Here is a 15,000-nt window from a genome sequence, read left to right on the forward strand (position 1 = left end):
TCTCTCAATCTCTCAATCTCTCAATCTCTCAATCTCTCAATCTCAAACTCAACCCGTCTCAATTTCATCTCATCTCATCCTCAATCTCAACCCGTCTCAATCTCATCTCATCTCATTTCATCTATCTCATCTCCAATCTCAAACCCGACCCGTCTCAATCTCATCTCATCTCATCCTCAATCTCATCTCATGTCATGTCATGTCATCTCATCTCATCCTCAATCTCATCTCATCTCATCCTCAATCTCAAACTCAACCCGTCTCAATCTCAATCTCATCTCATCCTCAATCTCATCTCATCCTCAATCTCAGACTCAACCTGAGTCAATCTCATCTCATCTCATCCTCAATCTCACCCCATCTCATCTCATCCTCAATCTCATCTCATCTCATCCTCAATCTCAAACTCAACCCGTCTCAATCTCATCTCATCTCATCCTCCATCCTCAATCTCAACCCATCTCATCTCATCCTCAATCTCAACCCATCTCATCTCATCACATCTCATTCTCAATCTCAACCCATCTCATCTCATCTCATCTCATCTCATCTCATCTCATTTCATCTCATCTCAATCTCATCTCATCTCATATCATCTCAACTCAACTCAACTCATCTTAATATCATCTCAATCTCGTCTTATCTCAATCTCAATCTATTCTCATCTCATCTCAACTCAACTCAACTCATCTTAATATCATCTCAATCTCGTCTTATCTCATCTCATCTCATCCTCAATCTCATCTCATGTCATGTCATGTCATCTCATCTCATCCTCAATCTCATCTCATCTCATCCTCAATCTCAAACTCAACCCGTCTCAATCTCAATCTCATCTCATCCTCAATCTCATCTCATCCTCAATCTCAGACTCAACCTGAGTCAATCTCATCTCATCCTCAATCTCACCCCATCTCATCTCATCCGCAATCTCATCTCATCTCATCCTCAATCTCAAACTCAACCCGTCTCAATCTCATCTCATCTCATCTCATCTCATCTCATCTCATCCTCATCCTCATCCTCAATCTCAACCCATCTCACCTCATCCTCAATCTCAACCCATCTCATCTCATCTCATTCTCAATCTCAACCCATCTCATCTCATCTCATCTCATCTCATCTCAACTCAACTCAACTCATCTTAATATCATCTCAATCTCGTCTTATCTCATCTCATCTCAATCTCAATCTATTCTCAACTCAACTAAATTCAACTCATCTCATTTCATCTCAATCTCATCTCAATCTCGTCTCGTCTCAATCTCATTTCAATTTCATCTTGTCTCAATCGCATGTCGTCTCAATCTCATCTCAAATCTCATCTCAACTCAACTCAACTCAACTCATCTCATCTCATCTCATCTCATCTCATCATCTCATCTTCAATCTCAATCTCAATCTCAAACTCAACCCATCTCAATCTCACCTCATCCTCATCCTCATCCTCAATCTCAACCCATCTCATATCATCTCATCCTCAATCGCAACTCAACTCATCTCAATATCATCTCAATCTTTTCTTATCTCATCTCAATCTCATCTCAACTCAACTCAACTCAATCTCATCTCAATCTCGTCTCGTCTCGTCTCGATCTCATTTCAATCTCATCTCGTCTCAATCTCATCTCGTCTCAATCTCATCTCATCTCAAATCTCATCTCAACTCAACTCAACTCAACTCATCTCATCTCATCTCATCTCAAATTTCATCTCAACTCGACTCGACTCGACTCGACTCATATCATCTCATCTCATCTCACCATCTCATCTCATCATCTCATCATCTCATCTTCAATCTCAATGTCAATCTCAAACTCAACCCATCTCTATCTCATCTCATCTCATCTCATTTCATTCTCAATCTCTCAATTTCTCAATTTCTCAATTTCTCAATTTCTCAATTTCTCAATTTCTCAATTTCTCAATTTCTCAATCTCTCAATCTCAAACTCAACCCGTCTCAATCTCATCTCATCCTCAATCTCAACCCGTCTCAATCTAATCTCATCTCATCTCATTTAATCTATCTCATCTCATCTCATCTCCAATCTCATTCTCAAATTCAACCCGTCTCAATCTCATCTCATCTCATCCTCAATCTCATCTCATCTCATCTCATCTCACCTCATCCTCAATCTCAATCTCTATCTCTATCTCTATCTCTATCTCTATCTCTATCTCAATCTCATCTCATATCATCCTCAATTTCAAACCCAACCCGTCTCAATCTCATCTAATCTCATCTCATCCTCATCCTCAATCTCATCTCATCTCATCCTCAATCTCATCTCATCTCATCTCATCATCTCATCTCATCTCATCTCATCTCATCTCATCTTCAATCTCAATCTCAAACTCAACCTGTCTCAATCTAATCTCATCTCACCTCATCCTCAATCTCAACCCATCTCATATCACCTCATCTCATCCTCAATCTCATCTCATCTAATCCTCAGTCTCTCAATCTCAGACTCATCCCATCTCAATCTCATCTCACCTCATCCTCATCCTCATCCTCAATCTCAAACCATCTCATATCACCTCATCTCATCCTCAATCTCATCTCATCTCATCTTCAACCTCTCAATCTCAACCCATCTCAATCTCATCTCATCCTCATCCTCATCCTCAATCTCAACCCGTCTCAATCTCATCTCATCTCATCTCATTTCATCTCATCTCATCTCATCCTCCATCTCATCTCATCTCATCTCATCTTCAATCTCAAACTCAACCCGTCTCAATCTCATCTCATCTCACCTCATCCTCATCCTCAATCTCAACCCATCTCATATCATATCATCTCATCTCATCCTCAATCTCATTTCATCTCATCCTCTATCTCAATCTCAAACTCAACCCATCTCAATCTCATCTCATCTTCAGCCTCAATCTCAACCCGTCTCAATCTCATCTCATCTCATCTCATTACATCTATCTCATCTCATCTCCAATCTGAATTTCAATTCAACCCGTTTCAATCTCATCTCATCCTCAATCTCATCTCATCCTCAATCTCATCTCATCCTCATCCTCAATCTCAACCCATCGCATCTCATCCTCAATCTCATCTCATCCTCAGTCTCATCTCATCTCATCGCATCACATCTCATCTCATCTCATCTCATAATCTCATCTCATCATCTCATCTCATCTCATCTTCAATCTCAATCTCAAATTCAACCCATCTCAATCTCATCTCATCTCACCTCATCCTCATCCTCAATCTCAACCCATCTCATATCATCTCATCTCATCCTCAATCTCATCTCATCTCATCCTCTATCTCAACCCATCTCATATCATCTCATCTCATCCTCAATCTCATCTCATCTCATCTCATCCTCAATCTCTCATCCTCATCCTCAATCTCAACCCGTCTCAATCTCATCTCATCTCATATCATCTCATCCTCAATCTCATCTCATCTCATCTCATCCTCAATCTCAAACTCATCTCATCTCATCTCATCTCATCCTCAATCTCAATCTCAATATCATTTTATCTCATCTCATCTCATATTTTCCTCAATCTCAAACTCAACCCATCTCAATCTCATCTAATCTCATTTTATCTCATCCTCAATCTCAACCCATCTCATCTCATCTCATCTCATCGTCAGTCTCATCTCATCTCATCCTCAATCTCTCATCCTCATCCTCAATCTCAACCCGTCTCAATCTCATCTCATCTCATTTCATCTATCTCATCTCCAATCTCAATCTCAAATTCAACCCATCTCAATCTCATCTCATCTCATATCATCTCATCTCATCCTCAATCTCATCTCATCCTCAATCTCATCTCATTTCATATCATCTCATCCTCAATCTCATCTCATCTCATCTCATCCTCAATCTCACTCTCAATCTCAATCTCATCTCATCTCATCCTCAATCTCATCTCATCTCATCTCATCTCATCCTCAATCTCAAACTCATCTCATCTCATCCTCAATCTCAATCTCATCTCATCTCTTCTCATATCATATCATCCTCAATCTCAAACTCAACCCATCTCAATCTAATCTAATCTAATCTCATCTCATCTCATCCTCAATCTCAACCCATCTCATCTCATCTCGTCCTCAGTCTCATCTCATCTCATCACATCTCATCTCATCTCATCTCATCTCATCCTCAATCTCAAACTCAAACTCAACCCGTCTCAATCTCAATCTCATCTCATCCTCAATCTCAAACTCAACCCGTCTCAATCTCATCTAATCTCATCTAATCTAATCTCATCTGATCCTCAATCTCAACCCATCTCATCTCATCTCATCCTCAATCTCATCTCATCCTTAAACTCAACCCGTCTCAATCTCAATCTCATCTCATCTCATCTCATCTCATCTCATCTCATCTCATCCTCATCCTCAATCTCAACCCATCTCATCTCATCATCTCATCTCATCATCTCATCATCTCATCTCATCCCATCCCATCTCATCCTCATCGTCATCCTCAATCTCAACCCGTCTCAATCTCATCTCATCATCTCATCTCATCTCATCTCATCTCATCTCATCTCATCCTCATCCTCAATCTCAACCCATCTCAATCTCATCTCATCTCATTTCATCTGTCTCATCTCCAATCTCAATCTCAAATTCAACCCGTCTCAATCTCATCTCATCTCATGTCATCCTCAATCTCATCTCATCTCATCTCATCTCATCTCATCTCATCTCATCCTCAATCTCAAACTCAAACTCAAACTCATCTCATCTCATCTCATCCTCAATCTCAATCTCAATCTCAATCTCATCTCATCTCATCTCATCTCATCTCATCTCATCCTCAATCTCAAACTCATCTCATCTCATCTCATCTCATCCTCAATCTCAATCTCATCTCATCTCAACCCATCTCATCTCATCCTCAGTCTCATTTCATCTCATCACATCTCATCTCATCTCATCCCCAATCTCAAACTCAACTCGTCTCAATCTCTATCTCATCTCATCCTCAATCTCAAACTCAACCCGTCTCAATCTCATCTAATCTCATCTCATCTCATCTCATCTCATCCTCAATCTCAACCCGCCTCATCTCATCTCATCCTCAATCTCATCTCATCCTCAAACTCAACCCGTCTCAATCTCAATCTCATCTCATCTCATCCTCAATCTTAAACATAACCCGTCTCAATCTCATCTCATCTCATCCTCATCCTAGCAAGTATATATTTTTTTATTTTGGAGTCATTTGGTTTTAAATTAACTGTTGGAAGTCTAATCACATGATAATTCAAACTTGTATTCAAGACTAAGGCTCACTGTCAAGGATTCAAACAAAATAATCTTTAGTCCAAATTATCACAGGAGAGCTCAGGGAAACAGACAAAACTCACCTTAACATTGATGAGATTGGACAAATAACTGAAAGACACAAGCAGTATATATATATATATATATATATATATATATATATATATATATATATATATACAGACTGAACAAAATTATAAATGCAACACTTGTTTTTGCCCTAATTTTTCATGAGCTGAACTCAAAGTACACAAAAGGCCTATTTCTGTGAGGTCGGTTGGATGTACTGCCAAATTCTCTGAAACGCCTTTGGAGACGGCTTATGATAGAGAAATTAACATTCAATTCACGGGCAACAGCTCTGGTGGACATTCCTGCAGAGCATGCCAATTGCACGCTCCCTCAAAACTTGCGACATCTGTGGCATTGTGCTGTGTGATAAAACTGCACATTTTAGAGTGGCCTTTCATTGTGGCCAGCCTAAGGCACACCTGTGCAATAATCATGCTGTCTAATCAGCATCTTGATATGCCACACCTGTGAGGTGGATGGATTATCTCGGCAAAGGAGAAGTGCTCACTAACACAGATTTTGACAGATTTGTGAACAATATTTGAGAGAAATAGGCCTTTTGTGTACATAGAAAAAGTCTTAGATCTTTGCGTTCAGCTCATGAAAAATGAGGGCAAAAACAAAAGTGATGCGTTTATAATTTTGTTCAGTGTGTATATATATATTTATATACTAGATCAAATGAGGGAGCTAAATGAGATAATCAATTAACAAAAGGTGAACTTTTATCCTGTGTTTTAGCCCAGTGTCCTGCTGGGTCATGACGAGACTTTGGGAAAAGCCTGAGGGATATCATGTGATTATCCACAATGGAATCCAGACAGTTTCGACCTGATAATTGTTTTAAAACCACTCGAAATTGAACACTCTGTGTCACATAATTGCATCTAATGCCAAGCATTGATCCTGCAGAATCTGTAGAGATCAGCTGTTCTGCACCAGCCGGAAGATCTTTCTTAAACTGGAACGTAAAATGCAGAGGCTTAGTAACTACTAGCTAGTTTGTAACTAGCTAACTTCATAACGATTATGATAATGACGACGATGATGATGTTGATGAAGTTTCACCATCTCACTACACCTCTAGCAATATTTTAGGCCAATATAAATGTGGATATACATACAGAAGTATTAGTGTTTGATAGTGACTATAGTGTCAAGTCTGTCTCATATACTTTAGTCTCGTTCTGCCAAGATTTACTTTCCAGCGACATCAGAACAAAAGGAAAGCATTATGTCCTTTACAGCCACTCTTGCTCTGATCTATAAATTAAACCTCTCAGGATCTGTAAATGAAAAGTACTGAAGTTTTAGCTGACTTGCCAGAAAGGATTGAGTCAGAGGAAGGTCTTCGGTCGTTTAGTGCAGTCAGCAGAAACAAGCTTGTGTTGAGCCCGAGATGCACAGGGCTGAGGGTTCGACACGCCAGTGTGTGTGTGCGTGTGAGTGTGAGAGTGTGTGTGAGTGTGTGTGAGAGAGTGTGTGTGTGATAGAGTGTGTGTGTGAGAGTGTGTGTGTGTTTGTGGGTGTGTGCTAACGTCACACTAATGATTGCCATTATCACCAGTAAGCAGATTGTTTGTTCTTATGGTCGTGTTCATGCTCAGTTCTTCTTATCTCAAAAACAGTGAGTTTCACTGATCGTCCTCGGGTGTTTCCCAGAACAGATCCCGGTGTTTCCCAGAACAGACCCTGGTGTTTCCCAGAACAGATCCCTGTGTTTCCCTGAACAGATCCCGGTGTTTCCCAGAACAGATCCCGGTGTTTCCCAGAACAGATCCATGTGTTTCCCAGAACAGATCCCTGTGTTTCCCAGAACAGATCCATGTGTTTCCCAGAACAGATCCCTGTGTTTCCCAGAACAGATCCCGGTGTTTCCCAGAACAGATCCCTGTGTTTCCTTGAACAGATCCCGGTGTTTCCCAGAACAAATCCCACTGTTTCCCAGAACAGATCCCGGTGTTTCCCAGAACAGATCCCTGTGTTTCCTTGAACAGATCCCGGTGTTTCCCAGAACCGATCCCGGTGTTTTGAGCTGAACAGATCCCGGTGTTTCTGAACAGATCCAGGTGTTTCCCAGAACAGATCCCGGTGTTTCCCAGAACAGATCCCAGTGTTTCCCAGAACAGATCCTGGTGTTTCCCTGAACAGATCCCGGTGTTTCCCAGAACATATCCCGGTGTTTCCCAGAACAGATCCGGGTGTTTCCCAGAACAGATCCTGGTGTTTCCCAGAACAGAACCCGGTGTTTCCCAGAACAGATCCCAGTGCTTTGAGCTGAACAGATCCCGGTGTTTTGAGCTGAACAGATCCCGGTGTTTCCCAGAACAGATCCTGGTGTTTCCCAGAACAGATCCCGGTGTTCCCCAGAACAGATCCCGGTGTTTCCCAGAACAGATCCCGGTGTTTCCCAGAACAGATCCAGGTGTTTTGAGCTGAACAGATCCCGGTGTTTCTGAACAGATCCCATTGTGTTTCCCAGAACAGATCCTGGTGTTTCCCAGAACAGAACCCGGTGTTTCCCAGAACAGATCCCGGTGTTTTGAGCTGAACAGATCCCGGTGTTTTGAGCTGAACAGATCCCGGTGTTTCCCAGAACAGATCCTGGTGTCTCCCAGAACAGATCCCGGTGTTTCCCAGAACAGATCCAGGTGTTTTGAGCTGAACAGATCCCGGTGTTTCTGAACAGATCCCATTGTGTTTCCTAGAACAGATCCCGGTGTTTCCCAGAACAGATCCTGGTGTTTCGAGCTGAGCTCCAGCTGTCTTTGGGCCGAAGCTTCACACCGCTGGAGGATAAAGACACTTTCACATCTTCAGTGTGTGTGAGATCTGACATTCGGATGAATCTGTGCAGAGACTCTCTAATTGTTTAAATGTCAAACGGCCAATAAAGTGTGTGACAGACTGTCAGTTCCTGTTTGTTCATGATGCCGGCGCGATTAAACAGTGACATTCACCGATGCAACGCTGTTGTGTTTCACGTTTTCCCTCTGACTGCCATAAACAGAGACGCTCTCTCTGACACTCCATAAATTCTGCTCCTTACAATTAAAACTGACATTAAGAAATCTTTGAACGATGACATTTAATCAGATCCATCATTCTTTACACACTGGAGAGGCGAGATCTTATTTTCTTTGTGGCTCGTGATGGAAAGGTTACTGAATCTGATTAGACTGGATGAATTATTGGTTGCATGGACTCTCGTGTTGTCAGATATATTCTAACACATGAAAATCACAATGAAAATGTCCTGATGACAGTTTTACCACCACATCAGTTATAAAGCAGGAATAGATGCAATGATTTTCACATGCTAATATTCTGTGCAGATTGTGGCCTGTTATGAATGTGAAAGTTTGTAAGAAGTGATTTAAACATTGATGATCTGGGGTGCATGTGAATGGAATAACAGCTGGAGTTGTTTGTAAAGTGTGTGTAAAGTGTGATATTCTCCCATGCTTCATCAAACACAGTTTAATTATGCCAGGGGAAAGTGGTTTTCCCGTGACACACTGGAATGGTTGTGTTGTCATATTTTAAACAACATAAAAGCCTGTGTGAAATGTGACCTTTTAGACACTGGAGGTCAAATCATGCTCTTTCTGGCACACAATTCTCCAACAGAGACACACACAATTATATTTGGGACACAGAGGGTGCACATTTCTCCTGAAAATTCAAACATAAAAAATATATGAATAAATATATACAAATATGCAGGTGGAGATAATGCTGTTGACATGCTGATAATCGTGTGGCAGTTCCTCAACTAACGGCCTGGATTTACATCAGACACTTACTGAAGATACTGAACATCATCAGTACTGAGCGCTTTAAAGCAGTTCCTGTCCGCTAAATGCTTCAGATCCTGCAACAACACTGATATAAACAGAGGCGTTTCACAGAGTTTCTCTGCGGTAGTGTAACATGAGCATGAACTCTTTCACAACCCGTCCCTCTGTTACGGCTGCATGAACCGCTGCACGGGTCTGTTGCTTGAGAAGAGTCTCTCTCACGTTACTCACCGCCAGGTCCAAACGGGTTCAGCAGACGTCCTGACATTCACATCCCAATTTATTTCTACATTAATTCTGTTGAACAAATCTGAGACAATGTGGCACAAAACTGCTAAAAGCGTCACATAAACTGACTGTTTCAACCCACTGGTGGATGTTTACATGCATTTGTACACTATCTTTTGTATATAAATAAATTTGTTTTCAAAAGGAGTTTATAACAGGGGCTTCAATATGGCCAGAGAAATGATCCGATTTAGACAACAAATATGTGTGACGACTGCGATGTGTTTTATGATGAAATGACGGACTGGTTGTGGTGTTGCTGGTCTCTGAATGTGACGTCTATACAGTAAAACAGTCTGTAGTGTCATTACTGCACTAAACACAGCATGATGGGCGTGAGGGTAAGTTGAGTCGCCCTGCTTTGAAATGAAATCAGTCAAAAAAGTGAGCAACAGATGCTAATCTACTGTTCAGTGTTTTCTCCACATCTTGGTAACGGGTAATTATTTTACTGGGGTAGAGTAAATGCAAACTCTGTAGAGTCACTGTTTTCTCCACACCGCTGCCATCCGTGAACGAGGCTTAAGACGAACCCAAATTAGAAACACAGACTCCATGTCTTTAATCCATCAAGCATCGGCAGACTCTCGAGACCTGATACGAGTTAAAGAGCCTCATATTACTGGTGTCTCACTTCTAATGGAGACTCAATCTGACATATTCCCAACAAACGTGCCATGAACAAACCTCTAAGACTATTATAGGAGAACAAAAGTGTATGTTGGGCAGCTGTAAGTACAAAAGCACTCTTTCTACATGACATGAAGGGAGTAGATTTCAAAATGGGTTTGAGACACATGGTGCAAAAAGAGTAACAGATGTTAAAGATGTAAAAACAAATGCCACAAAACCCAAACTGGGTGCATATATATATATATATATATATATTGGACACTTAATGCATTAAACGAGACAAAGTAGCAGACCTGTTTGAATGTTTGTTGCACAATGCATACAGTTTCATATACTTCTGAATAAATAAACAGTAAACAGAGTGTAGTGAAGGTTCAGTGTTAGTGTGATGGAAGAAGACAGGGGTCCGCGTGACTAGGACTCGTACAGTTTTATTTTTGTCCAAGAAACAAAAGAAATGCGCTGTGCGCACTCTAACATAAACCTCGTTCAGGTTCAGAGAACACTCTTTCCACTATAAAAATATAACCCTTTCCAATATTTTTAAATAACACTCTTCCCACTTTCAGCGCTTCAGCGTGTCGTGCACGAGTCCCCAGTCCTTCTCTCTAGCTCTCTTGCACCAGCCGGCTTTTATGCGGTCTCCCCACCCCAATTACTGCAATCAGAGACAGGTGTTCGTCATTTTGCACTTGACCTACTTACTCACCGCTCGGCTACGTCGTTGCTCTCGCATCCCAGACTTCGCTGAACCACGCCCCCCTCACAACATACCCCCACCGCTCGACTCAGGCCGTCCGGCCTGCAGCCTCCCCACTCTCCCTCCCCCTCTTCCTCCTGGAGAGGAAGTCAGCCACAACCATCTGTGCACCCGGTCTGTGGATCACCTTGCTGTAAGGCCAGATACCAACGGGTGATCCGCGCGTTGATCCGAACAGAGGGTTGATCCGAACAGAGGGTGAACTCTCGACCCAGGAGGTAGTAGCGGAGGGTGAGAACGGCCCACTTGATGGCTAAAGCTTCCTTTTCAATGGTGCTGCACATAGTCTCTCTCTTCGAGAGCTTCCGACTAATGTACAGCACCGGCCGTTCTTCACCCTCTATCTCCTGGGACAAGACTGTGCCCAGCCCTCTGTCCGACGCGTCAGTCTGTAGGGAAAAAGGGAGAGAAAAGTTAGGAGCCTGTAAGAGCGGTCCGCCACACAGAGCAGCTTTTATTTGAGTAAAGGCCTGCTGACACCGCTCCGTCGACTGGACAGTATCTGGTGCTTCCTTTTTAGTCAGATCAGTCAGCGGGCTAGCAAGGTCCGAATAATTAGCCACAAACCTTCTGTAATATCCAGCTAGCCCCAGGAACTGTCTAACCTCCTTTTTGGTCTTAGGTCTCGGACAGGTCGCAACTGCTGCGGTCTTATCAATTTGGGGACGCACCTGTCCATGACCCAAGTGGAAGCCCAGATACCTAACTTCCACGCGCCCAATTGAACACTTCTTCGGGTCGGCGGTGAGCCCCGCCCCTCGCAGCGTCCTGAGGACAGCTCGCAAATGCTGCATATGCCGCTGCCAGTCATTACTATAGATGATAATATCATCTAAGTAAGCAGCGGCATATGCAGTATGCGGCCGGAGAATTCTGTCCATCAGGCGCTGGAAGGTTGCGGGAGCCCCGAACAAGCCGAAAGGAAGGGTTACAAATTGGTGTAATCCAAACGGCGTCGTGAAAGCAGTTTTTTCTTTAGATATTGGAGATAAGGGGATCTGCCAATACCCTTTTGTCAAATCCAGTGTCGAATAAAATCGAGCGGTACCGAGCCGATCAAGCAATTCGTCAACCCGTGGCATTGGATACGCATCGAATTTCGACACGGCATTCACCTTGCGATAATCCACACAGAACCGGACGGAGCCGTCGGTTTTAGGCACTAAAACTATCGGGCTTTCCCAGTCACTGTTGGATTCTTCTATTACCCCCATGTCCAGCATAGCTTCTAATTCATCCTGAACTATTTTCTTTTTATGTTCAGGTAAACGATACGGCCGGCTGCGTACTATTACGCCCGGTTCGGTCTCAACGTGGTGCTGAATGAGATTTGTCCGACCAGGTAGGGGCGAGAACACATCACCAAACTCTGCTTGTAAATTACGTATGTCAGTGATTTGGGACTGACATACGTAGAGGTGGTCTCCAGCAAATGCCAGAGCGAGAGATTGGGGTTTTGAACTCGCTTCTGGACCGAGATCCTCCTCCCCACTTACCACCGCATCACTGACTCCGCCTCATTCCATTTTTTAAGCAGGTTGAGGTGGTAAATTTGATGTGTCCCGTCCCTATCTGATCGGACAACCTCATAGTTGAGGTCCCCGACTCGCCGTGTGACCACAAACGGCCTTCGCGAGTAATTTAGAGCTGGATGTGGGGAGCAATACAAGTACTTTATCTCCCGGTGCAAATTTGCGTAGTCTAGCCCCCCTGTTGTACAGGCGACTTTGCTTGTCTTGAGCCTGTAACAAATTCTCCATAGAGAGCCGCCCTAAAGTGTGGAGTTTTGTTCTCAGGTCCAAAACATACTGAATTTCGTTTTTGCTATTCGAAGGTCCGTCCTCCCAAACCTCTCTAAGCACGTCCAGCCCCCTGCGGGGCTGACGCCCATAGAGAAACTCGAAGGGGGAAAACCCCGTGTAGGCTTGGGGGACCTCGCGTACAGCGAACAAGAGGGGTTCTAGACACTTATCCCAATTTTTGGCGTCTTCCCGCACAAACTTACGAATCATGGATTTTAACGTGCAATTAAAACGTTCCACCAAGCCGTCTATTTGTGGGTGATAGACGCTGGTGCGAATCGATTTAATGCCCAATAATTCGTACAGTTTGCGAATAGTGCATTACATGAACGCCGTGCCTTGATCGGTGAGAATCTCTTTCGGGATTCCAACCCGGGAGATTAATTGAAACAGTGCGCTCGCCACGCTTTTAGCGGAAATATTGCGAAGCGGCACTGCTTCTGGGTATCGCGTTGCATTATCCGCCAGGACTAATGCAAAGCGATGCCCCCGTGCAGATCGTTCTAATGGCCCGATGACGTCCATTCCAATTCTCTCGAAGGGGACCTCCATTAAGGGAAGAGGGCACAAAGGTGCTTTTGGGTTGGCCGGTGGATCCACCAACTGACATTCGCGACAAGATGCGCACCACTTGCGCACGTTCTCATGAATGCCCAGCCAGAAAAATCGGGTCATTAAACGATTTAGTGTAGCTGCCTGCCCTAAATGCCCAGCCATCGGATTACAGTGAGCCGCCTGGAAAAGCATTTCCCGACGGCTCTTTGGAACTAATAACTGAGTTGTATCTTGCTTTGACTGGGTGTCCTGGGTCACCCGATACAACTTATCTTTTATGATAGCAAAATAAGGATATGAGGGCGGTCGGTCGGGTTGGAGGGGCTGCCCGTCGATTGTACGGACCTAGTCAAACGCATTTTTAAGCGTCTCATCTCGGGACTGTTCCAGAGGAAAGTCATCACGCTCTGAAAGAATCCTTCTTTCAACCGCGTTCCGAACCTCTGGGACAGGTACCGAGGGTCCCGGCACAGCCTCTCCAACCTGAGCGACCGCTCCCCTCTCCTGCTTCCTTTTTGTCCCAGAAGCACCCGCACACAAATGTCCCAATAGTGTTTTAATCCCCGGCCAATTGGTCCCCAAAATTAACGGGTGCCGGAGGTGTTGGCTAACGGCCACCTCCACACTATGCTTTTGGCCCTGAAATTGGATAATGACTGGCATTAAAGGGTAATCCATCACCTCCCTGTGCACACACCGAACCCTAACCGTGCGGCTTTTATCCAATGCCTCTGGTTGTATCAGATTTTGATGGATGGAGGTTTGGTTACAACCTGAATCCACCAAAGCCTGATAGGTACCCCCCTTAATACTCACTGGTATTTGGTACAACCCAGCTTGATGGGGGCAGCCTGCGGTGTGTGAGGGACTCTGACCAGTGTCCCCACCTCCATCACGGGGCACCGGTCGATAAAAGGTCCAGGGTCCCCGAAACGCCAACAGGCCGGCCCAGTCCTTCCCGCCGCCCCAATGGTCGGAAGTGGGTCAAGCGATTGGCCTGGGGAGAGCGTGGGTGTGGGAGGTTCAGTGGCGGAGGCTGTTCCCCTGGGCGGCGCTCTGGGTGCGGGAACAGGCTCAGCAGTAGGTCCGGTCCTCCAGCCGGGCGCCGGCCTTGGTAGGAATCCTCCACGGGACCTGTGTACAGGGACAGGGCGAGAAGAGAGAGAGAGAGAGAGAGAGAGAATCTGCTGGTAGGGGTTCGCCGACCCCTGGGCACGCCACCATCTGGTCCTCCGCCAACTGGATGGCCTGGTTCAGCGACGTCGGGCGGTGGCACTGGACCCACTGCGCGGTCTTCCGGGGGAGCCGCGCCACGAACTGCTCCAGTACCACGTGATCTATAATATCCTCGACGTCGCGTCCGTCGGCCATCAACCACTTGCGGCACGCGTTCCGGAGCTGCTGCGCAAAGGCGAAGGGTCAGCCAGATTCCCCGAGCTCCAGTGACCGGAACCGCTGTCTGCTCTGCTCCGGGGTCCGGCCGACCCGCTGCAAGATGGCGCGTTTGAGGTCTTCATAGACCAGGAGGTTCTGGACTGGTAGCTGTTTTGCTGCGATCACGGCTTCTCCGGTCAGCAGCGGGATCAGCCGCATCGGCCACTCCGTGGGCGGCCAGCCCCAGGCCTCGGCCGACCTCTCGAACAATTCGAGGAAGGCCTCGGGATCATCTTGTACGCCCATTTTGCGGTGGTGCATGGGCAGGGCCGAGGCTGGAGCTGGCGATGATGGTGTGGCCCGAACCTCCCGGTCCATCCAGCTCCGGAACTGCTCGCGGTCCTCCTGCTGGGCCCGGAGGAGTGTCTCGAACCGGCGCTCC

The sequence above is a fragment of the Siphateles boraxobius genome, unplaced genomic scaffold (assembly GCF_051911475.1).
Source record: "Siphateles boraxobius isolate OS27281-9 unplaced genomic scaffold, OSU_SipBor_1 249, whole genome shotgun sequence".
In the NCBI taxonomy this organism is placed as follows: Eukaryota; Metazoa; Chordata; class Actinopteri; order Cypriniformes; family Leuciscidae; genus Siphateles; species Siphateles boraxobius.